A 27,085-nucleotide genomic window follows, 5' to 3' on the forward strand; every position below is an offset into this window, starting at 1 on the left:
ACCTTTCAACTGCATCTCTTTGGCGCACTGGAACGTTGATCGGCTGCGGTTGTATGTCATCCTGGCAAACTTCAGATCCATTTAGGCCCATAGATGGCTTCGGGCACCACTTGGGACTCAGTTGGTTGGTGTGTGCACCAGAATAGTCGAGGCCATGGACTCGATCAATTGTTCGATCTGCCTGGATCTACTGAAGGATCCAGTGACTATTCCCTGTGGACACAGCTACTGTAAAGGCTGTATCAAGGAATATTGGAGTCTTGATGACCAAAAGGGAATTTACAGCTGCCCCCAGTGCCGACAGACCTTCACCCCAAGACCTGCTCTGAACAGAAACATTCTGCTGGCTGAGTTGGTAGAGAAATTGAAGACCGATTTCAAAACGGTTCCCTCTACTTCTTGTTTCCCTGGACCTGAAGATGTGAAGTATGATCATGATGACTCAGCCACAGCAGCAGAGAGGACTGAGAAACAGGTAGGCCTATGGATCTGGAACATAATACTGCCATCTATAATGTATTATATTTAGAGATCAGCTTCGTTATTGCTGACTGTTTTGCCAGAAACTGGAAGAGCAGGAAATTCCAGCCAACTCCAAAGTTGAGTTGTTCCAGTGACACACACTCTGGGTTCAGTATCACATAATCCACAATTAGGTTCTTATTTGTAAATTCTCTATTCTGCTTTCAAATTGACTGATGATAGAGTCAAAAACCAACTATGTTAGACAAAATAGGCTGTCACAACAAAATAATTTTAAAACAAACAAAGGATGGAGTAGATTACAGTAAACAGCAGGACGGGCCAGATAACATCCAGACCGTATCCTCAAAAGTCAAAGGTCACTCATTTACATACACTGCAGAGGCATGAACTCTGAACTATCATAACCTTTTTGTCTTGTAGGCACTCATTTATCAGTTAAATTAGTCTAAGTGATTTGTTTAGCATAATAATTTTGTTGCCATATGACAAGTGTAGTTCAATAACTATTTCCCCACTCAAAAACATAACTTGGTCTATTATGAAAACTGTTTTCATTTTGGTAATAATTTGAACATGTTATTCTCTACAGGGGCAGTTGAGGGAGAAACGGCAGCAAGTCGGGCTGACAATCTGTGAGAGAGAAGGAGATGCCCCTTTCAGTCAGTATTTATTAACCATTTAGAGTATGTACATTTATTTTGCAGAAAGTTATGTACTATTCCTGAACTAAAACCAGGGAGGAGCCTAATACCACTGGGACACACTATAGGGAACAGACAGATTGTCTGGGGTGTGATAGACCATAGAGAATGATAGAGGCCTCTAGTGGCCAAAAGGCCGAATTAGTGTGGGCAGCGCCATAGAGGGCTTCCACCATTTTAATGTAGTTAACTGGGCGGGACTTCTAACTTCATTAGCTGATCCCTCCTCGTGACTTTGTTGGAGTCATGTCCAACTGGGTCGTCAGGAGGGATTAGCCAAATGTGAGGAAGAAAATGTACTACTTCAAAATGGAGACTGACTCAATTGCGCTGCCCATTCTGTCACAGACACTATAATGACACAGATGCAAAGAGGAGTGCTCTATCTATCTCTATGGGACTAGGTGAGAGCAGAGTGAATGTCCTGGTTAAAATGCCCCCCCCTTCCTTATCTCTTCTTCTCTCGTAACAGCTTTCTGCACAGGCAGCAGTGGAGTACTGTGAGCTGGTCTTTGCTGAGCTGATCCGCTCCATTGAGAGAAGGCGCTGTGAGGTGAAGGAGCTGATCAGCGCCCACCAGAGGGTGTCAGCAAGCCAGGCTGAAGGACTCCTGGAGCGACTGGAGCAGGAGATAGCTGAGCTGAAGAGGAGAGACAAGAATCTGGAGCAGCTCGCACCAACTGAGGATAATTTCCTCTTTCTATCCACAGTGGCAGGGTGGTGTTCAGAGCTAGGCACGAAACTACCCGAGCTTGTTCAATAAGAATGTTTATTTTTGTGTCATAATATGTTCCCCGTTTGTGCCCATCAAACATGACCCAGGATTCCTTACTTCTACACAACATATAACCTCTGAGCTCCAGAATTCTTCATATTTTCTTACTGTCTATTATTCCTCTCACTCTCTCACTGTAGACTTTCCAGTCTCTTTGTGTGGCTCCTGGATCTGAGCTCTTACCCTATATCACTGCCAACCAACACTTCTCCTTTGAGGAAGTGAAGAACTCCATCTCTGGAATGATGGAGCGACTGGAGGATGTATTGAAGGAGGAAATGGTCCAGATACCTGGAAAAGGTAAGTGTTACAGATATAGTGAAGATAAAATATTTGGTTAACTTTCTGTTAAATGCTTCTTGATTATAAATGAATACATCCATTTGTCTGCCTATCCTGTATAGTAACGGCTGTCTCCAAAGTCTGTGTCCTCAGCCCAAGACCAGAATGTGAGTAATACACACAGACAATGAATGAATATTTAATCTTGGTTTAATTTTGTATATATTTGTGTAGAATGCTTCTTAATTAAACATGGATTACTCAATGTATCTCCCTACTTTATATAGTAGTGGCTGCCGCTGAAGTACATTATCATCATGAGCCCAAGACCAGAGTGGAGTTCTTGGAGAGTAAGTAATACACACACACACACACACACACACACACACCTTATCACGAATGCATATTTCACCATCATTTAATTTTTTCACTTTCTTAGATTCCAGCTTTACTATTGGGGAGGGCTGGGGCCTATGTTTTAAAGATTACAATAATAAATTAAATACATCATTTTTGTTTGTAGTATAATTTCTAACTTGATAATATAAAGAACAAATATAAAGTTCCTGAGAGGGGGGTTAGAGTTAGTATTGGGGAGTTGTTGTTTTGTTATGTGAGAAAAACCAGGAGATGGAATTTGGATGATTGATGTGATTGACAGTGATTGACAGTTCTAGATCCACTTACACTGTTGTAGTGCTTCCCCTCGACCCTGTTCCATCCTCTGTGTTTTTGTCTTGGTTTGGTTCAATCAATTAATCAAATGTGTTAATAAAGCCCTTTTTACATCAGCAGATGTCTCAAAGTGCTATACAGAAACCCAGCCTAAAACCCCAAACAATGCAGATGTAGAAGCACCTTCTTGACCTTGTCAATTGACTGTATTTTTAAATTACATGGAATGCTTTTTGATAAAGGACAGGTTATAGTTAGACTTTTTATTGAGAATAATACATGTGAATTTCTTACACCTCTTTGACCTGGAGGAAAATAAAATACATCCCAACTTGCAACCTGCCTATTAAAAAAAAAAATACTATTTTATTTTATCCAATTGAATAATATTGCCATTTGTGACTATTTAACCATGTACAATGTATTTTATTTTTAAACAGGCAACCAATAGACGCCAAAGCTGACAGTACAGAGGATCTTCTGTTAAATAGATCTAATGAAACAGATGAAGATTAGAGTGGGGCTCTGTTTCTGCTGCTTGCCCAAGGTAGTTTCATGTCCGCAGTCCCTGGACAGTCATGTGCCTGTGCAGCAGTAGCTACCTCTTTGACTTTCATGCATCTATGTTGTGGCTGTGTAGTTTAGCTGCAGTGCGGTACTGCTGGAGGGGGGAGGCGCAGGGGGGCTGAGAGCCAAGGAACATCATGCCTCCTACACAGGGCTGACACACAACACACAAAGCAACCATATGTTTACTGTACTCTGGGTAATGGTCATCCCACTCGGCACACACTGGTTGAATAAACATTGTTTCCACGTCATTTCAGTTAGATAAACATTGAATTGATATCTGTGCCCAGTGGGATGTTACTAACACTGACTTTGAATTGTCCCTTACTGAATCATATAGTTTCTCTATCCACAAAATTACCGGTAACATTGTTCAGTGTCAGCAGCAAGAAAAAATAGCATGTGTAATATCTACATACCCCTGCTGATCGAACAGGCCCTCCCCCAACTCCAGTCCGCTGGGAACGTAGGGTGGCAGGTCTTCTGGCCTGGACTCCGGCTGCATGTGATGGTACACACATAGTTTGACTTTGAGAACCATACTATGATACACTTATATCTCAAGTTCAATGTGTCACGCATTCTAAATTCAATTAAGGAATCAGAAAAAAAAGTAATTCAATTCAATGACGGAGTAAGAGTTGTGACTAACTATGGAGATCTGTACCGGTGTGTTTCCTTGCAGGGTTGCTCTGGTGCTGGGCCCGGAAGTCTAGCAGAGCACAGGGGGAGCAGGAAGGATGGGTTATAGATGAAGGGTTCTGGGTCCATGGACTTTGGCACACCCTAAACACATGCTTCTTCCTGTAGGAAAAATCAAACCACTAGCATTAAAGAAATAGTATCACTTTATGTGATGCTTCAATCAATTCTTGTTCTAATGGTACGTCAACAGGGCATTAATTGAATGTTTCATTTGAATACACATGACCTTTTAATCAGAAGAAAGGGTGTGTTGTCAGGGCTGTTGTTCTCTGTAGCAGGGATGCTTTCCTCTTCACAGGACAAAGTGTCCTCTCTGCAGCTCTCCACTTTTTCATGATGCTCTGCCCATGCCTGGTGTGGCTTTATCCCAGTACAGCGTGCAGGTGTGTACCATGCTATGGCCTAGCCACCCACCAGAGTATGCAGATCATTACATTTTATGTATACAGCACATTCAATGCTAACATACAAGAGACTTGTAGGAAATTTATTTTTTAGATTAATTATGTGATAAAGGGCAAATAATGTAGTCCTGGATCAATTATATACTATCAGTCTATCAAACCACAGGGGCAGAACACTCAATCATCCTTCACCCCTCACAGTGTTCTCACTTGGCCATTGTCTTTGCATAGGACTGTGGTGCACTCTGGTCTCAACATGATGCGCTCCAACCCAACCCAAAGGAAGTCCACTGGGCTCTGTGTCTTCCTTCCAGAGGCTTCAGACCAAACCTTACAGTACAGTACAAATCACAGTCAAAACTGAGTCGACTTCATAAACCTCTGTCAAAGCATAAACCACCTCTTAGAATGATTGACTAAGTTGTTCAATTGAAAATTAAATGAGGCTTTTTTTGTAAACAAAAGATGACACACTATGACAACCTATACCAATGTTCACCGAAGGATTAATGTCTGTGTTTTCATCACAGGCCTACCGTAACAGAGCTAGCTGGCTGGAGGAGTGTTCTGGGAGGGAAGCGGAACTCTGCGATGGGACGTCCTGCTACGTTCTGCTGGAGACGGAACCCCCCGATGTCCTGCTCTCTCTGGGAGGAGTTCCCCAGCTTCACTAACTGACCCTGCAGCTGGACATCTGTGATCCGCACACTGCCTGAGGCACTATTGCACAGCACCGCAGTCATCATCCTCATCTCCATCCTCATAATCACCTCCATCATCACCATCATCATCACCTCCATCCTCATCACCTCCATCATCACCTCCATCCTCATCACCTCCATCCTCATCACCTCCATCCTCATCACCTCCATCATCATCACCATCATCATCACCTCCATCATCATCACCATCATCATCACCTCCATCCTCATCACCTCCATCATCACCTCCATCATCACCACCATCCTCACCTCCATCATCATCACCTCCATCATCATCACCTCCATCATCATCACCTCCATCATCATCACACCTCCATCCTCATCACCACTGTTAGGTTCTTATTTTTCAGAGTAAATAACTCACAGACACTATAGAAGCTTTAACCAAGTTTAATCATTCCCCAAAGGTTCTGTACAGCTGAAAACAGACAGCAAAATATTTCAGACTTCTCAGTTTATATGCATCCTACTTAAAACACTCCCCTTTCTCTCCAATCCTTACATTTTATGGCTCTACAGGAAGCTAATAAAGAGGGTAACAGGATTCCAATCATTTATTACGCTCTTAAGAGAATCTGTCCTCACCTCCGGACCTCAACCCCTCTTTCGTCTAATACACAGATGTCCATCTGTCTCCCCTGTATCAACACATCTCTCTCCTCTCCTCCATCAAACACATTCCAAAGCCGCCTTCTTTCTGCTGAGAACCATTAACTTCTAACATAACCCAGTCTCTTTCATTTCCTATCATTCATTTAATATCTCAATGTTCAAAGTTTAGCACATCCCAACACCACCATCACCATCACCATCATCATCATCATTTCCATCATCACCATCACAATCACCATCATCTTAATCATCATCATCATCATCATCATCACAGTAAGCCAGCACCACAGTCACCTTGGCATGACTTGACACTTTCCTACTCCCAAACTTATTGTGTTCAAGGGTCATACCTGGAGTATTCATGCCTGTGTTGCCTGGCTGTGGACGGCTTCCTCTTCATTTCCTGTGTCCCGCAGGGAATGCTCTCCTCCACCAGGTCCTTTGTCAGGGAGTGCCAGATATCTGTGTTGCATCCGGCTCGACCGTCCTCAGCCAACTCAGAACGCCTGGCACGAGCAACCATTTTGTCCCTACCTGAGAAGGCATTTGAAGTTGATTGGAAAATACTTAACAGGTAAAAATAATATGGTGGAAACTCATTATTAGACTGGCTTTCACCTGGTGAAGAAGAGGAGAGTTTTGATTTTTTGTTTCATTTTTGTGGACCATCACTTTTTTTCACAATTGAACATCTCAACATCGGCATGGGTTGTCCATCTAACATAGTCCAGATTGGACACACCCCGAACTAAGATTCCACCTCGATCACACCGACAGTGAAAATGCATTTTGGTACACCAGAAGTACATTCATTTCCAATGGAACGCTGCATTTGCCTTGCAGCATTGTGTTGCAGAGGCAGTTTCAGTGTGTTCTGTGTGGTGCATAGTTGGAATAATCGAACATATGCTTCAAACTGTACAGTCGTGGCCAAAAGTTTTGAGAGATGACACAAATATTAATTTTCACAAAGTTTGCTGCTTCAGTGTCTTTAGATATTTTTGTCAGATGTTACTATGGAATACTGAAATATAATTACAAGCATTTCATAAGTGTCAATGGTTTTTATTGACAATTTACATGAAGTTGATGCAAAGGGTCAATATTTGCAGTGTTGGCCCTTCTTTTTCAAGACCTCTGCAATCCGCCCTGGCATGCTGTCAATTAATTTCTGGGCCACATCCTGACTGATGGCAGCCCATTCTTGCATAATCAATGCTTGGAGTTTGTCAGAATTTGTGGGTTTTTGTTTGTCCACCCGCCTCTTGAGGATTGACCACAAGTTCTCAATGGGATTAAGGTCTGGGGAGTTTCCTGGCCATGGACCCAAAATATCAATGTTTTGTTCCCCGAGCCACTTAGTTATCACTTTTGCCTTATGGCAAGGTGCTCCATCATGCTGGAAAAGGCATTGTTCGTCACCAAACTGTTCCTGGATGGTTGGGAGAAGTTGCTCTCGGAGGATGTGTTGGTACCCTTCTTTATTCATGGCTGTGTTCTTAGGCAAAATTGTGAGTGAGCCCACTCCCTTGGCTGAGAAGCAACCCCACACATGAATGGTCTCAGGATGCTTTACTGTTGGCATGACACAGGACTGATGGTAGCGCTCACCTTGTCTTTTCCGGACAAGCTTTTTTCCGGATGCCCCAAACAATCGGAAAGGGGATTGATCAGAGAAAATGACTTTACCCCAGTCCTCAGCAGCCCAATCCCTGTACCTTTTGCAGAATATCAGTCTGTCCCTGATGTTTTTCTTGGAGAGAAGTGGCTTCTTTGCTGCCCTTCTTGACACCAGGGCATCCTCCAAAAGTCTTCACCTCACTGTACTTGCAGATGCACTCACACCTGCCTGCTGCCATTCCTGAGCAAGCTCTGTACTGGTGATGCCCGGATCCCGCAGCTGAATCAACTTTAGGAGACGGTCCTGGCGCTTGCTGGACTTTCTTGGGCACCCTGAAGCCTTCTTCACAACAATTGAACCGCTCTCCTTGAAGTTCTTGATGATCCGATAAATGGTTGATTTAGGTGCAATCTTACTGGCAGCAATATCCTTGCCTGTGAAGCCCTTTTTTGCAAAGCAATGATGACGGCACGTGTTTCCTTGCAGTTAACCATGATTGACAGAGGAAGAACAATGACTCCAAGCGCCACCCTCCTTTTGAAGCTTCCAGTCTGTTATTCGAACTCAATCAGCATGACAGAGTGATCTCCAGCCTTGTCCTCGTCAACACTCACACCTGTGTTAATGAGAGAATCACTGACATGATGTCAGCTGGTCCTTTTGTGGCAGGGCTGAAATGCAGTGGAAATGTTTTTGGGGGATTCAGTTCATTTTCATGGCAAAGAGGGACATTGCAATTAATTGCAATTCATCTGATCACTCTTCATAACATTCTGGAGTATATGCAAATTGCCATCATACAAACTGAGGCAGCAGACTTTGTGAAAACTAATATTTGTGTCATTCTCAAAACTTTTGGCCACGACTGTATGTGTAGAAGGCTTGGCATAAATGGCAGCAGAAGGTGAATGTTGAACTTTTGTTGCACACATATCAAGATGATGCTGCGTGGCATTTTGCGCAAAAACACTGTTGGTGTGATCGAGGCGTTACTGGTGAGCAGCTGTCTCGACTAGGTATACAGACACCACCCCAGCATACGCTGATTTACACGTCTTTCACACACACTCGGTTTAGGTTTTGGAAGCAGAAGAACAATGTATAGAAACTAAACCATTAGTTTGTTAAATATGATAGTACTTGACTTGTTGCCTGAATGTTTTAGTCTGCGTTCTCTATACTTATATTCAAATGCAAAAATACATACTGCTATCTGCTCCCTGATGTGGTTTTCTGGAGTAGATGTCTGCAGCTGTAGCAGGTCTCTTCACATGGGCCTGTCTTTGGGGATGGGCCAGGTGGAAAACTTGAAACTTTGTACACACATACAAATGCACATACATTTTTATATGTTATGTGGCCAGTCTTTCCTACCTGGGGACCAATGCTGAAGTCCCATTGGTATCCCAGGACACCTTCCACATTGCCTGTGTGGAAGAGATTATATTCCATATACAGTGGGGAGAACAAGTATTTGAAACACTGCCGATTTTGCAGGTTTTCCTACTTACAAAGCATGTAGAGGTCTGTAATTTTTATCATAGGTACACTTCAACTGCGAGAGACGGAATCTAAAACAAAAATCCAGAAAATCACATTGTATGATTTTTAAGTAATTAATTAGCATTTTATTGCATGACATAAGTATTTGATCACCTACCAACCAGTAAGAATTCCGGCTCTCACAGACCTGTTAGTTTTTCTTTAAGAAGCCCTCCTGTTCTCCACTCATTACCTGTATTAACTGCACCTGTTTGAACTCGTTACCTGTATAAAAGACACCTGTCCACACACTCAATCAAACAGACTCCAACCTCTCCACAATGGCCAAGACCAGAGAGCTGTGTAAGGACATCAGGGATAAAATTGTAGACCTGCACAAGGCTGGGATGGGCTACAGGACAATAGGCAAGCAGCTTGGTGAGAAGGCAACAACTGTTGGCGCAATTATTAGAAAATGGAAGAAGTTCAAGATGACGGTCAATCACCCTCGGTCTGGGGCTCCATGCAAGATCTCACCTCGTGGGGCATCAATGATCATGAGGAAGGTGAGGGATCAGCCCAGAACTACACGGCAGGACCTGGTCAATGACCTGAAGAGAGCTGGGACCACAGTCTCAAAGAAAACCATTAGTAACACACTACGCCGTCATGGATTAAAATCCTGCAGCGCACGCAAGGTCCCCCTGCTCAAGCCAGCGCATGTCCAGGCCCGTCTGAAGTTTGCCAATGACCATCTGGATGATCCAGAGGAGGAATGGGAGAAGGTCATGTGGTCTGAAGAGACAAAAATAGAGCTTTTTGGTCTACACTCCACTCGCCGTGTTTGGAGGAAGAAGAAGGATGAGTACAACCCCAAGAACCCCATCCCAACCGTGAAGCATGGAGGTGGAAACATCATTCTTTGGGGATGCTTTTCTGCAAAGGGGACAGGACGACTGCACCGTATTGAGGGGAGGATGGATGGGGCCATGTATCGCGAGATCTTGGCCAACACCCTCCTTCCCTCAGTAAGAGCATTGAAGATGGGTCGTGGCTGGGTCTTCCAGCATGACAACGACCCGAAACACACAGCCAGGGCAACTAAGGAGTGGCTCCGTAAGAAGCATCTCAAGGTCCTGGAGTGGCCTAGCCAGTGTCCAGACCTGAACCCAATAGAAAATCTTTGGAGGGAGCTGAAAGTCCGTATTGCCCAGCAACAGCCCTGAAACCTGATGGATCTGGAGAAGGTCTGTATGGAGGAGTGGGCCAAAATCCCTGCTGCAGTGTGTGCAAACCTGGTCAAGAACTACAGGAAACGTATGATCTCTGTAATTGCAAACAAAGGTTTCTGTACCAAATATTAAGTTCTGCTTTTCTGATGTATCAAATACTTATGTCATGCAATAAAATGCAAATTATTTACTTAAAAATCATACAATGTGATTTTCTGGCTTTTTGTTTTAGATTCCGTCTCTCACAGTTGAAGTGTACCTATGATAAAAATTACAGACCTCTACATGCTTTGTAAGTAGGAAAACCTGCAAAATCGGCAGTGATCCAAATACTTGTTCTCCCCACTGTATATACTGAATTAGGTCTGGTACAGTTTAAAAAATATATCCTTGATACTTCTCTCAAATACTGTATGTCAACTTGATTTAATGTGTATCAGTAAGGCCTAGTTCAGAAAGGAAACACCACGTGTACGTTTAACCATTTAATCATATATTAGAAAAGAGTACAATGCAATGTCTTGGCATTAGGCTCTGCTCCTTCAGGGTAGCTCACTGCCAGAGTGAAGCGTCATTTAAAGATGATCAAATAACTACAGGTAGTGAGCAGGATATGCTATACCAAATCCCCTGAATGAAGAAACACAGAACCCTGGGATATCAGAAAACAGCAAGCATAGCGAGTAACAGCTCACCTGTATTGCTCACCTGAGGTAGAGTACCTTATGATAAACTGTAGACCACACTATCTACCAAGCGAGTTCTCATCTATATTATTCGTAGCCGTCTATTTATCACCACAGACCGATGCTGGCACTAAGACCGCACTCAACCAACTCTATAAGGCCATAAGCAAACAAGAAAATGCTCATCCAGAAGTGGCCGGGGACTTTAATGCAGGCAAACTTAAATCAGTTTTACCAAATTTTTACCAGCATATCACATGTGCAACCAGAGGAAAAAAACTCTAGACCACCTTTACTCCACACACAGTGTCATGACTTCCTCCGAAGTCGGTCCCTCTCCTTGTCCGGGCGACGTTCGGCGGTCGACGTCACCGGTCTTCTAGCCATCGCCGATCCACCTTTAATTTTCCATTTGTTTTGTCTTGTCTTCCCACACACCTGGTTTCAATTCCATCAATTCCATGTTGTGTATTTAACCCTCTGTTCCCCACATGTCCTTGTCCGGTATTGTTTATTGTAAGTGCTTGTGCACTTACAATAAACTGGTCTGGTGTGCGTCGGGTTTTGTACCCATTTATTTATTGTTCTGGTTTCCGTTGGGTTTTTATTATTAAACTGCGCTGTTGGAAACACAGTTTTTGCTCTCCTACGTCTGACTTCTCTGCCGCCAGTACGCACCCCTTACACACAGAGATGCATAAAAAGCTCTCCCCCAACCCTCCATTTGGCAAATCTGACCATAATTATATCCTCCTGATTCCTGCTTACAAGCAAAAACTAAAGCAAGAAGTACCAGTGACTCGCTCAATACAGAAGTGGTCAGATGACGCGGATGCTACGCTACAGGACTGTTTTGCTAGCACAGACTTAAATATGTTCCGGGATTCATTCAATGGCATTGAGGAGTATACCACCTCAGTCATCGTCTTCATCAGTAAGTGCATCTACAGCATCGTCCCCACAGTGACTGTACGTACCCCAAACAGAAGCCATTGTCACGTTCTGACCTTAGTTCCTTTTTTATGTCTTTGTGTTAGTTTGGTCAGGGCGTGAGTTGGGGTGGGCAGTCTATGTTATTTTTTCTATGTTATTGTATTTCTGTGTTTGGCCTGGTATGGTTCTCAATCAGAGGCAGCTGTCGATCATTGTCTCTGATTGAGAATCATACTTAGGTAGCCTGTTTTCCCCATTTTGGTTGTGGGTGTTTATTTTCTGTGTAGTGTCTGTTCACCTTGCAGAACTGTTTCGTTTTCTCATCATGTGCCTTCTCCCAGAGCCAGGCCTCCTGTGTGTATCTCCATTCCAGTGATAATCCATGGCAAGAAGCCTCCAGTGATAATCCATGGCACGAAGCCTCCAGTGATGATCCATGGCACGAAGCCTCCAGTGATGATCCATGGCACGAAGCCTCCAGTGGTGATCCATGGCAAGAAGCCTCCAGTGATGATCCATGGCACAAAGCCTCCAGTGATAATCCATGGCAAGAAGCCTCCAGTGATAATCCATGGCACGAAGCCTCCAGTGATGATCCATGGCAAGAAGCCTCCAGTGATAATCCATGGCAAGAAGCCTCCAGTGATAATCCATGGCACGAAGCCTCCAGTGATGATCCATGGCAAGAAGCCTCCAGTGATAATCCATGGCATGAAGCCTCCAGTGATGATCCATGGCAAGAAGCCTCCAGTGATAATCCATGGCACGAAGCCTCCAGTGATGATCCATGGCACGAAGCCTCCAGTGATGCTCCATGGCACGAAGCCTCCAGTGATGATCCATGGCACGAAGCCTCCAGTGAGGATCCATGGCACGAAGCCTCCGGTGAGGATCCATGGCATGAGGCCTCCAACGAAGGACGTCAGTCCGGAGCCTCCAGCAACGCCTTCTAGTCCGGAGCCTCCAGCGTCGCCCTCTAGTCCGGAGCCTCCAGCGACGCCCTCTAGTCCGGAGCCTCCAGCGTCGCCCTCCGGTCAGGAGCTGCCAGAGCCGCCCGTCTGTCCTGAGCTGCCAGAGCCGCCCGTCAGTCAGGAGCTGCCAGAGCCGCCCGTCTGTCCTGAGCTGCCAGAGCCGCCCGTCTGTCCTGAGCTGCCAGAGCCGCCCGTCTGTCAGGAGCTGCCGGAGCCGCCCGTCAGTCAGGAGCTGCCGGAGCCGCCCGTCAGTCAGGAGCTGCCGGAGCCGCCCGTCAGTCAGGAGCTGCCGGAGTCGCCCTTCAATACGGCGCTGCCGGGGATCGCCCTTCACTGGGGTGCTGCCGGAGTCTCCCGCCTGTCCGGCGCTGCCGGAGTCTCCCATCTATTCGGGTTCCGCTGCAAGGGTTCCCAGTCCGAGGTCGGCGGCGAGGGTCGCCGCTCCAAAGGCGCCACGTAAGCGGGCAAAGACTATGGTGGAGTGGGGTCCACGTCCCGCGCCAGAGCCGCCACCGCGGACAGACGCCCACCCAGACCCTCCCCTATAGGTTCAGGTTTTGCGGCCGGAGTCCGCACCTTTGGGGGGGGGGGGGTACTGTCACGTTCTGACCTTAGTTCCTTTTTTATGTCTTTGTGTTAGTTTGGTCAGGGCGTGAGTTGGGGTGGGCAGTCTATGCTCTTTTTTCTATGTTATTGTATTTCTGTGTTTGGCCTGGTATGGTTCTCAATCAGAGGCAGCTGTCGATCATTGTCTCTGATTGAGAATCATACTTAGGTAGCCTGTTTTCCCCATTTTGGTTGTGGGTGTTTATTTTCTGTGTAGTGTCTGTTCACCTTGCAGAACTGTTTCGTTTTCTCATCGTTGTTATTTTGTGTAGTGTTCAGTTTTATATTAAATTATGACGAACACTTACCACGCTGCATTTTGGTCCTCTTCTCCTTCACCAGACGAGAATCGTTACAGCCATGGATTACAGGCAACATCCGCATTGAGCTAAAGGCTAGAGCTGCCACTTTCAAGAAGTGGGACACTAATCCGGATGCTTATAAGAAATCCCGCTATGCCCTTAGACGAACCATCAAACAAGCAAAGCGTCAATACTGGATTAAGATTGGATTGGATTATCAGGACGTGTACTCAAAGCATACGCAGACCAACTGGCAAGTGTGTGTCTTCACTGACATTTTCAATCTCTCCCTGACTGAGTCTGTAATACCTACATGTTTCAAGCAGACCACCATAGTCCCTGTTCCCAAGGAAGCAAAGGTAACCTGCCTAAATGATTACTGCCCCGTAGCACTCACGTCGGTAGACATGACTGGCTTCCAATTGAGAGACGAGCTTAAAGTTTTCTTTACTGACCATCATTTTCACTTGTCTGACCGCTTGCATGATGACGAGTTTCTCACACGACTGGCTTATCTGGGTGATGTTTTTTCTCGCCTGAATGATCTGAATCTAGGATTACAGGGACTCTGCAACTATATTCAATGTGCCGGACAAAATTGAGGCTATGATTAAGAAGTTGGAGCTCTTCTCTGTCTGCATTAACAAGGACAACACACAGGTCTTTCCATCATTGTATGATTTTTTTGTGTGCAAATGAACTCAAGCTTACGGACAATGTCAAATGTGATATAGCGAAGCACCTGAGTGATTGGGTGCGCAATTACGCAGGTACTTTCCCAAAACGGATGACGCAAACAACTGGATTCGTTATCCCTTTCATGCCCTGCCTCCAGTCCACTTACTGATATCTGAACAAGAGTGCCTCATCGCAATAGCAACAAGCGGTTCTGTGAAAATGTAATTTAATCAGAAGCCACTGTCAGATTTCTGGATTGGGCTGCGCTCAGAGTATCCTGCCTTGGCAAATCGCGTTGTTAAGACACTGATGCCCTTTGCAACCACGTACCTATGTGAGAGTGGATTCTCGGCCCTCACTAAATACAGGCACAGACTGTGTGTGGAAAATGATTTAAGACTGAGACTCTCTCTAATACAACCCAACATTGCAGAGTTATGTGCATCCTTTCAAGCACACCCTTCTCATTAACCTGTGGTGAGTTATTCACAATTTTCGATGAACAAATAAGGTTTTATATGTAAGATGGTTAAATAAAGAGCAAAATTATTGATTATTATTATGTTATTATTTGTGCCCTGGTCCGATTAGAGCTCTGTCACTTCCCACAAGCCGGGTTGTGACAAAAACTCACACTCATTCTTATGTTTAATAAATGTATCGTATAGTGTGTGTGTGGCAGGCTTACAATGATGACAAAAAACAACATATGAGAGTGCGCTGACCCTGGTGCTAGAGGGGGTACGCAGCTGGAGGCTGAATGTTTTGAAGGGGTACGGGACTATAAAAAGTTTGGGAACCACTGCCTTAGATCATACCTATGTGAGAATGCTGTTCATTGACTATAGCTCAGCGTTCAACACAATAGTGCTCACGAAGCTCATCACTAAGCTAAGGATCCTGGGACTGAACACCTCCCTCTGCAACTGGATCCTGGACTTCCTGATGGGCTGCTCCCAGGTGGTAAGGGTAGGCAACAACACGTCTGCCACGGTGATCCTCAACACTGGGGACCCTCAGTGGTGTGTACTTAGTCCCCTCCTGTCCTCCCGGTTCACCCACGACTGCGTGGCCAAACACGACTCCAACACCATCACCGACAACGATGAGACAGCCAATAGAGAGGAGGTCAGAGAACTGGCAGTGTGGTGACAGGACAACAACATCCTCTCAACATCCTCTCAAAGGAGCTAATCGTGGACTACAGGAAAAGGCGGGCTGAACAGGCCCCCATTAACATCGACGGGGCTGTAGTGTCCACATCACCAACAAACTATCATGGTCCAAACACACCACGACAGTCGTGAAGAGGGCACGACAAAACCTTTTCCCCCTCAGGAAACTGAAAAGATTTTGCATGGGTCCCCAGATCCTCAAAAGGTTTTACAGCTGCACCATCGAGAGCATCCTGACCGGTTGCATCACCACCTGGTATGGCAACAGCTCGGCATTTAACCGTAAGGCGCTACAGAATGTAGTGCGTATGGCCCAGTACATCACTGGGGCCAAGCTTCCTGCCATCCAGGACCTATATAATAGGCAGTGTCAGAGGAAAGCCCATAAAATTGTCAGAGACTCCAGTCACCCAAGTCATAGACTGTTTTCTCTGCTACTGCACGGCAAGCGGTACCGGAGAGCCAAGTCTCGGACCAAAAGGCTCATTAACAGCTTCTACCCCCAAGCCATTAGACTGCTGAACAATTAATCAAATGGCCACCGGACTATTACATTGACCCCCCACTCCATTTTGTTTTCTACACTGCTGCTACTCACTGTTTATTATTTATGCATAGTCACTTCACCCCTACCTACATGTACAAATTACCTCAACTAACCTGTACCCCCGCACACTGACTCGGTACCGGTACCCCCTGTATATAGCCTCGTTATTGTTATGTTATTGTGCTACACTTTAGAATTGTTTATTTTTTACTTTAGTTTATTTGGTAAGTATTTTCTTAACTCTTCTTGAACTGCACTGTTGGTTAAGGGCTTGTAAGTAAGCATTTCACGGTAAGGTCTACACTTGTTGTATTCATAGTTTGATTTGATTTGATGCCAACACACTCTGGTTTCCCTTCTGGCTTCGCTTTATTTATTTGTTAAAATGTCACTTCAAAAGACCAAGCTGGAGCATCAACAGAAACAGTCATACAGCTTCCTTTTAGTTTGGAAATCTGGACATAGAAATATAATATGCAGAACTGACACAATGATCTGACTGTCTTTTTCTACCACATGTCAGGCATTCCTATATCTTTCCTACAGAGGGCAATGTTGCAACAATAATAAACACTGCCACTTAACATCAGCATCTGTGCCTTGATCCATTTTACAAAGCAAAACAACATACAACTAATTTTGTAAACACTATGGTGGGCTATATACTATATCACCACCTATCATTCTTCCAATCAAATAAGGTGTTATCTTGTTTTCTCATTCCTCAGAAAGTGATACATTATTGAGGCTACAGACATCTTTTCCTGGAGGTAAATGTGTAATCCCTGTAATCATTCCACATAGCTCTAAATGGATTGATCTGTATTTACTGATGTAATCTAATACAATTAGCCGACAACGTTACCTCACCAACTGCATGAGCACACTCAGGACCTTTAAGTTTATTCAGTTGTCAGGTAGAGTTGCTGAAGCCAGTTAACGTCAGTCACATCCCCAATGAAATGCTCTTGCAGACACTTTCCTAGTAGCTATATACCTATAACACCAAACCTTAAAGTCAACTCTCATTTGTATGTTAAGCCTTTTATTTTGTTACTGATACCACAATGAATGTGTTCATTTGATGCTCCAATTTGGATGTTCTAAGAACTTTTGGAATGTGAAGAGCAGTCTTTGTTTACAGTGTTTGGAGCTCATGTTTGACTAGCAAATGTTGTGCAGTAGCCTACTGTGTCTATATCCATTACATGACTGAAAGCATTCCATGAACGTGTGCTTGACTTGACTATGCGAGAAGTGATGTAAACACAACCATTATGTTGAAGCATTACTTCACATCTCTAAGGTCAACCACCTGTCATATCTGGCACTCCCTCAAGATGTCTACATTAAATAAGCGCCAGATGTTTTCAATCAAGTATCTAGTTTGCTTGGGTGGAGCACTGTCTTTGTAGCAGTGGTGTAAAATACTTAAGTAAAGATCATTTAAAGTACTAGTTCAGTAGTTTTTGTGGGTATCTGTACTTTACTATTTATATTTTTTACAACTTATACTTTTACTGTACTACATTCCAAAAGAAAATAATATACTTTTTACTCCATACATTTCCCCTGACACCCAAAAGTACTTGTTACATTTTGAATGCATGAAAAATGGTCCACTTCACACACTTCTCAAGATAACATCCCTGGTCATCCCTACTGCCTCTGATCTGGCAGACTCACTAAACACACATGCTTTGTTTGTAAATTATATTTGAGTGTTGGAGTGTGCCACTGGCTATCTGTAAATAAATAAAAAAAACAAGAAATGGTGTCGTCTGTTTTGCTTAATATAAAGAATTTGAAATGATTTATACTTTTACTTTTGACACTTAAGTATATTTAAAAACAAATACTTTTAGATTTTTACTAAAGTGGGGCGGCAGGTAGTGGGGCGGCAGGTAGCCTAGTGGTTAGAGTGTTGGACTAGTATCCAAAAGGTTGCAAGATTGAATCCCCGAGTTGACAAGGTAAAAATCTGTTGTTCTTCCCCTGAACAAGGCAGTTAACCCACTGTTCCTAGGCCGTCATTGGAAATAAGAATTTGTTCTTAACTGACTTGCCTAGTTAAATAAAGGTAGATTTTTTTTTGAGTAGTATTTTACTGGATCATTTTCTATTAAGGTATCTTTACTTTTACTCAAGTATGACAGTTGGGTACTTTTTCCACCTCTGCTTTGTAGTTGTTATTCAACTCTCAGACATAGATGGAGAAAATAAAAAATGTATTTTTGGGATCTTTTGAAAGGCAACCAGCGATGAAAGCTAAGGCATGCAGAGTCTTGTCTCTTTTCCTAATCCCCCACACTGAATCTCATTGCTAGTGGTGTGCTGCATTAGAGGGAATTATCATCCACTGAATTACGTTCACACAGAGAAGAACTCTGGAAGATAATGAAGCCATTGAGGCCTGTACTATGCAGCACTCACCCCAGCATTGTGGAGAGTCGTTCCATATATCAGCTTCATGAGGTGGAGCCCATATAACACGCCAAAATATCCCTCTGATCTCTTAAGAATGTATGGAATCTAGTAATACCCTCTATGATGTAACAAACATTGTGAGGCCGTGCCATGGAAACCGCTAAGTATGCAAAGGTTTTTGGTCTTTGTCAAGAACCTTTTTGAGAGAGGGTTTGAAAGTGTTTAAAACACCATATTATCTTGTTGAGGTCACCGTTTCTTCCTGGCGGTTTTGACCACAGATTGAAACTTTTGGGTGGAAAATCGCAGCGGGGGTTTGAGAGAGAGAGAGAAGATCTTATCGATTATACTATGAATCAGTGTGTCCTCCCCACATCCCTCCTTTTCAGTCCAGCTCTTTCCCGAGCAGTGATTTACGCACGCACGCACGCACGCACGCACGCACGCACGCACGCACGCACGCACGCACGCACGCACGCACGCACGCACGCACGCACACACACACACACACACACACACACACACACACACACACACACACACACACACAGAATAGAGAATAGTTGATAAAATAACGTTTGACTTACACACGCTATCCTGTTTGTGTGAGTAGAGTAGGTCAGTAACTTATACAGACTCTTCCGTCTCTCATCTGGCTCTCCTCCAAAATGGGAGTCACAAAGGCAGGACATTTCAGTCACAAATCAAGTTAAAGGACAAGCTTAAAGTAATTTCATATACCATACAAAATTCTCAGGAAGTCTCACAGGCCACAACTTTAATATTTTATTTGTATTTGTTTATCACTTGTGGTGTACCGTGTATATAAAACGCAAAAATATTTTAACATGTGCATGGATTTTTGGCACTGTGGATTTGCTTTAGAATTCCTCTATGTCTGTATCTGGCTTTAGTGAACTGTTATATACCACGTCTGTCCTTGTGTCAACCAACAGTAGATACTAAATAAATCAAATGAAATACTAAATCCACCCACAGTATTAACGTCCAACAATACTGTAACAGCAAACAGATGGCATTGCATATTGCCTTTGGGATCTTCCATAATGGCAAACACAATAAAACATCATCCAATCTCGTAATCCAAATCCGAGCCTAGTTTCTGAATGAAAGAGCTGATCATGGACTTTGTACCATAATGACATCATAGCCAATGCACTTACCACTGCAGATCGACTCCGTAATGGTAACTTGTGTATATAGACAAGTTATCGTTACTCATTGTGTATTTATTATTACCTTTACTATTACGTGTTATTACATTTTTATTATTTTGCTATTTTCTTTCTCTCTGCATTGTTGGGAAGGAACTGCAAGTAAGCATTTCACTGTTAGTCTATAACTGTTTTTTGCAAAGTATGTGACAAATAAAATTTGATTTGATTGGAAGACTGGCGTAATTTAAAATAACCAGGTAATTGAACAGAGGTATTTAAGTCTTGAGCAGTCCATTATTTTGTAACATTGACTATATCCTGAAAGCTGTAGACAAACATCTGTCAAAGATCCTAGAGGCTTCATCTGGTTAGGCATGAAGGTCAGAACATGGAGCCTTTTAATTCCTGAAGGTTCAGAGGGTGAGGTCAAATCAAATCCCTCCTAACCTATTGGAACTTAACACAGGTCATTGGGAATACCTGAACAACCTCGATGGGGTGTCCTTAATAAACATCTTGCTTGATACAATATGTAATGACTGAGAGAAACAGATTGGTACAATCTAAGGCCAAGTGGCAAACAATAATGCAAGCACTAGGGATGGGGGTGTGAGCAGGTGGGTCTGTCAGCATATGCGCTGCTGGTGTTGAAGTCAGGTGCAGGAGAGCAGAGAGTTGTGATCAGGCGCACACTTTATTCGGCAGAAGCAAACAACAGACGGACGCAACAGTGTCCAACAAACCTCCAGCCAAGGGCAAAAGTGCAAAGCGCGACAAAGTCACAAATAAGCAAAAATGTTTAACAATTAAACATACTCCGGGTTGAACCATAGTACCCGGGGGAAAAACCAGCTAGGCGCGTCAATACAAAACACGTAACAAAACAATCCCACACAAAGACATGGGGGGGAACAGAGGAATATATATATATGCAGTTGAATAGGGAATGTAAACTAGGTGTGCGGGGAACAAGACAAAACAAATGGAACAATGAAAAATGGAGCGGCGATGGCTAGAAGGCCGGTGACGTCGACCGCCGAATGCTGCCCGAACAAGGAGGGGAGCCGACTGACAGGATCTGGGCAGATGAGATGTAGTGTGTGTCTGTAAGTTGTTGTTCGTAAAATATTTGTTTTATGTAAATGTAAAACAAAAGTAAATATTATTCCCCCAACTTTTTTTATTATATATATATGTTTTGTCCTGTGTAATATATTGATTCTCTCCAAGTGCTCTTAATCACCACATCATACTCCCACACCCTCTCTTTTTCTGCTTACGCATGTATAGGGAGTGGGCTGGTTGAGCGGAAATGAGGGGAGCGAGAGAAGTGATTAGGGATTCTGCCTGATCAGCACCACACGCAGTGCTCATGATTAATGCTCATAGTACTCTAGAATGAGAATTGCTTTCTACATCCCTCAATCTAGTTACCAGTCTCAGAGTTTACAGTGGAAATACACTCACTTTCAAATCTAATACTGTCATGTTGTGTTGATCATCTTTTAACAGGCTTTAGGATCAGTGACATAGCCAGGATTAAATATATATCCCAGTAATAAAACAACCACTCTAAAGGGTCAGTTAAGGGCACATTGCTAAAGCTACAACTGAACCAGCTGGTTCGTAGTGTTCCTTACGAACACTCTTAAGAAACTGCCATGATGCTTCAGAGGAAATCACTTCAGTGTCATTGCTTGTCATTTCATGTACTGTCAGGTATATAGTAATTCTTATGACAGTGTCACAACAATGTTTAGTGTCTACTTACAGTAGGGTTAGCCTCGCGCGTCCATCCTGATCTCGCAAACTTACATGAAGTGAAAGGAAAGTTCAGCGCAGTGGTCAGGCTGGTGGATCAGGCTAACTTAGCCTCTAAACAGAACACTAAACACAATACTAGAGTACACAGCATATAGTCATGTTTTGGTATCACCCTGACCCTACCTTAAGAGCCAATGTACTGTATACTGTAATGAGTAGAAGAGCCCTCCTGCTCTGACCAAGAGGACAAGATAGATGGATATTTTCCTCCTCCCCTGATATGCCACATTTCACTGGTCATGCTCCTAATGAAACTGAAATTAATACTGAAAATAGTCCAAAATTATCCACCATGTAAACATTGAAGTCTATATAAAGAACATAATTTCGGTCCACAGTAATTCAGAGATGAAATATTCAAAACTGTTTATGTTTTTGTGCGTACATGTCCGTCTCCCTTTAAATAAACAGTGTGACTGAACAAGAACCTGACCTTTCTCTCTCTTAGAAAGGCTTGACAAAAAGAGTCATGTTTCTGTAAGGCGATTGAAAAGGTCAAACTCACCAGTATGTGTGACATATTTCCAGGCACTTTGTAATGTAACGTTAATGTGCACCTTGTTTTCTGGACCTCTCTCTCTGTGTTTCCATGCTGCAGGAGTTTCTTTGTCAAGGGCTTGTTTGTCGTTGCCATGGGGCAGCTTGAAGTCCATAAGACCAAGCAACAATAGAGGGTTTAAGATTTGATTTACAGCAGCCTACATACTGTATGCTGACCCACACCCCTACTGCCATTGGTGACATATTTAACCTGCCATCTTGTGATAGTCAACCATCTGATCCTATGGATGAAACCTAAATGTTACATTTAATACAATGAGTGAAATCCAATGTTGATGTGTTTATTGTTAGAGATATAACAATTAAAGGGACATTACATTCCAAAATCACATTCATTTCGTGAAATCTATTCAGACCTTGAAAGTGGTCGTCTGTTGAGATAAGTCCATGTCTTGGGTCATCTGTTGTAGTCATACACTGAGTGTACAAAACATTAAGAACACCTTCCTATTATTGAGTTGCACCCCCCCCGTGTTTTTTCGTGTTCGTCTTTCTTTAATAAAACAAGTATGTATTCAAACCACGCTGCGTTTTGGTCCGATCCATGCTCCTCTTCAGACGAGGAGGAGGACGAGCGTTACAGAATCACCCACCAACCAAGGACCAAGCAGCGGGGTAACAGGCAGCGGCAGCAGGAGCAGAGTCTGGATTACACTACGTGGGAGGAGATCGACAGGTGGGCGATCGACCCAAGGAGAATGCCGGAGCCCGCCTGGGATTCTCTGGAGCAGTGTGAGGAGGGATACCGGCGAATGGAGGCAGCATGACGATGCGGTAGGAAGCCTGTGAGTCAGCCCCAAAAAATTCTTGGGGGGGGGGGCTACAAGGGAGTGTGGCGAAGTCAGGTAGGAGACCTGCGCCAACTCCCCGAGCTTACCGTGGAGAGCGAAAGTACGGGCAGACACCGTGTTATGCGGTAAAGCGCACGGTGTCTCCTGTACGTGTGCTTAGCCCGGTGCGGGTTATTCCACCTCCCCGCACTGGCCGGGCTAGATTGAGCATTGAGCCAGGTGCCATGAAGCCGGCTCAACGCGTCTGGTCTCCAGTGCGTCTCCTCAGGCCGGCATACATGGCACCAGCCTTACGCATGGTGTCCCCGGTTCGCCAACACAGCCCAGTGCGGGTTATTCCACCTCCCCGCACTGGTCGGGCTACGGGGAGCATTCAACCAGGTAAGGTTGGGCAGGCTCGGTGCTCAAGGGAGCCAGTACGCCTGCACGGTCCGGTATATCCGGCGCCACCTCCCCGCCCCAGCCCAGTACCACCAGTGCCTACACCACGCACCAGGCTTCCTGTGCGTCACCAGAGCCCTGTTCCTCCTCCACGCACTCTCCCTGTGGTGCGCGTCTCCAGCCCAGTACCTCCAGTTCCGGCACCACGCACTAGGCCTACTGTGCGCCTCAGCCGGCCAGAGTCTGCCGTCTGTCCAGTTCCGCCTGCACTGCCCGTCTGGCTGACCTGGCTGACCTGCCAGAGCCGTCAGCCAGCCATGACCTGCCAGAGCCGTCAGCCAGCCATGACCTGCCAGAGCCGTCAGCCAGCCATGACCTGCCAGAGCCGTCGCTCAGTCCGGAGCTGCTCCTCAGTCCGGAGCTGCCCCAAAGTCCGGAGCTGCCCCTCAGTCCGGAGCTGCCCCTCAGTCCGGAGCTGCCCCTCAGTCCGGAGCTGCCCCTTAGTCCGGTGCTGCCCCTTAATCCAGTGGGGTTTATATGGAGGGTCGACATTAAAAGGAGGCCACGGAAGCGGGGATTAACTATGGTGGGGTGGGGACCACGTCCAGAGCCAGATCCGCCATCGTGGACAGATGCCACCCAGACCCTCCCCTATAGGTTCAGGTTTGCGGCCGGAGTCCGCACCTTGGGGGGGGGGTACTGTCACGTTCTGACCTTAGTTCCTTTTTTATGTCTTTGTGTTAGTTTGGTCAGGGCGTGAGTTGGGGTGGGCAGTCTATGTTATTTGTTTCTATGTTTAGGGTTGTTAACTAGCCTGATATGGTTCTCAATCAGGGGCAGGTGTTTTACGTTTCCTCTGATTGAGAACCATATTTAGGTAGGCTGTTCACACTGTTTGTTTGTGGGTGATTGTTCCTGTGTCAGTGTTTGTGCCACACGGGACTGTTTTCGTTCGTTTCGTTAATTTCATTCGTGTGTTCCTTCCTGTTCGTGCGTTCATGTTATATGTTCACAAGTTCAGGTCTGTTAACGTCGTTTATTGTTTTGTAGTTTATCAAGTGTTTTTTCGTGTTCGTCTTTCTTTAATAAAACAAGTATGTATTCAAACCACGCTGCGTTTTGGTCCGATCCATGCTCCTCTTCAGACGAGGAGGAGGACGAGCGTTACACCTTATGCGAGCCAGACCAGTTCATATGGGAGGAGCCTATCTCCTGTTTCTATATCGTGAGGCAGCTTTATGTAGAAGCACCCTCCCTGGACAGGACACTAGTCTATCGCAGGGCCTTACCATGAATCTATCTCCTTAATGCCAAGCAGAGACACATCAGGTCCCATTTTTACAGTCTTTGGTATGACTCAGCCAGGCATCATACTCACAACCTTCCAATCTGAGGGTGGATGCTCTAACCACAAGGCCACTGAGTCATAATTGCAAGACCACTCCAAATTCCAAAAGTACTGACCTCAATGTCTCTAGTTTACGGTGTGATTGTTTCATTCCAGCTAAGAGAACACAGTCTGCCCTCACCATAACTCTCCTCAGGTCCAGCTCTTTTAGAAGTGAGTCTGCTGATTGGAGTATGAAGGCCAGTGATTCACAGCTCTCAACTGAAAGACTAAGTCTAAACAATCTATAGAAGCAAAGAAAATATAATTCCTACAGAGTGTCATATATTTGTCCCCAATGCTGTTGTGTCTTGTATCGTATCAAAGTGTCAAAGTGAATAAAAAAAATAACACACCAAAGCCCCTAAGGTCTAAAATTGTATAATTATTTATAGTTATTGTCAAGTGTCAGTGTGCGGCGGTTAGGACGGAGTCAGGCGCAGGACACATAACTGAGTAAAAAGACGTACTTTACTCAAAAAAAGAAACAACAATGATTTCCACGCAGGGAAAAACACACCAGCTCACAGAAGTCTTTAACACTAAACAAAGAACAAACACGCACAAAACCATGTGGGAACTAGAGGGTTAAATAGGGAATAAATTATAACGTAATGGGAACCAGGTGTGTACAATCAAGACAGAACAACATAGAAAAAGAAACGAAGATCGGTGGCAGCTAGAAAGCCGGTGATGTCGACCGCCGAACGCCGTCCGAACAAGGAGAGGCACCAACTTCGGCGGAAGTGGGGACAGTTATGTGGTATGTGTGAGTTTGGCATTTTGTTATTATTGTACTTACATTGCCTTTCTACGTTTCCTCACAGCAGGGATCAGTCTCTCACTCCCCCAACCAGATATGTTATATTTTCTCATGTCAAACTCATCCAGCACGCCCTTTGACATCAGCATAGCATTGGGCAGTGCTGAGCAGTGTGTACTTGAAAGCTCTTTTCTTGCTTGCTCGCTAGCCTAACTTCCTTTCATGGGAAATGTTAGCTAGTTAACATTAGCCTTCTACATCTAGCTACATATTGAACTTCCATCCTCTCAGTCCAGGGGCACAATGTATGAATTAATGGTTGGATCAGAATCACTGTTATAATCATTGGCCGGTAAAACCACAAGTCCAAATCCCTGTCTCCAGCCATGGCTAATTTAGAAAAGGGCCAAATTTAGCTAGCTAGCTAGCCACCGAAGGACAACAACACAACGAAGTGCAACAATTCAAGTTGTTTCTGTCAATTACGTATTTCTCTCGATGTGATAGGGGTGAAGCCAAATCAAAACTGTCTTCCCTTGACACTTTTTTTGGTGCTCCAGGACCATTAACGGTTTAGCTCAACACTGATTGGCTATTATTTTATTATTTTATTTTTAATCAAGGGAGGCCAAATGCTCGCTGGTGGAAAAGGCTATGGGCGGAAACAGTATCATACTCTTTCTGACCAGACAGCATCAGATAGAATGCCTACACATACAGAGACAAAGGGGCGCTGTGTCGCTCGCTCTGATGCTTTCTCCCGTGAGATACATTCAGCCTCTTGCGAATTGTAGGAAAATTATGAAACACAGAGAGACGAAAGAGACGAAAGAGAATTTTTTTTTCTTTTTTTCTTCTTGGTAAATGTTTTGGGGAAGCCTGGCTTCCCTTGGCATCCAATAATACATGCCACTGCAACTGTTTGTGGTTGGATTCCAGTGAGATGCCAAGAAGGAAGTGGAGGAACAGGTCCAGATATCCATTCTCACTTTTCAAGGTTATATCCACTATCATCTTCAGCAACTCATGAACAAACAGGGCTCTGTAGACACATTTTCCAGGAAAAACTCAAGCACCCTAGTGTTCATCTCACACAGCAGTGGGACACATATAGAGAAGCAATGAACTCCTGAAAGCTCAGATGAACATAGCAGTACACCTTCCTCTGATGAAACAAATGTATTCTTGAAGAGTTCTGTGCAAAACCCAAAGTACACTGAAGCATCACTGACATCATGCCATATTCTTCCAGGTCTTTCTTATAGAACAGGATATTGCCCTTCACCAGCTGTTCAAATGCCAGCTGGGCCAGTTTAACAGTTATTTCTTTGTTTGGTTCTTTGTTTGGTTTTATGTCTAGATCATTTACGTCTTGCTTTTCATGTTTGTCTGAATGAGCAGGAGGTGATGTACATCTCAGTCAGAGTTATAATCTCTCCACTCTCATGTCCAACATTTGCTCTAGAACCATGGAATAAATAAGACTGACATGTGACGTGGAGGCTCTCTTCCTGAAGTATTCTACTTTCTGTTTGTCAGTGAACTCTCGTACTTCCGCCACCTTGTCGATGTACTGACGGAGGATCTGATTGGTTGCTGCTGGCCGTG

This window comes from Salvelinus namaycush, chromosome 38, assembly GCF_016432855.1.
Source record: "Salvelinus namaycush isolate Seneca chromosome 38, SaNama_1.0, whole genome shotgun sequence".
In the NCBI taxonomy this organism is placed as follows: domain Eukaryota; kingdom Metazoa; phylum Chordata; class Actinopteri; order Salmoniformes; family Salmonidae; genus Salvelinus; species Salvelinus namaycush.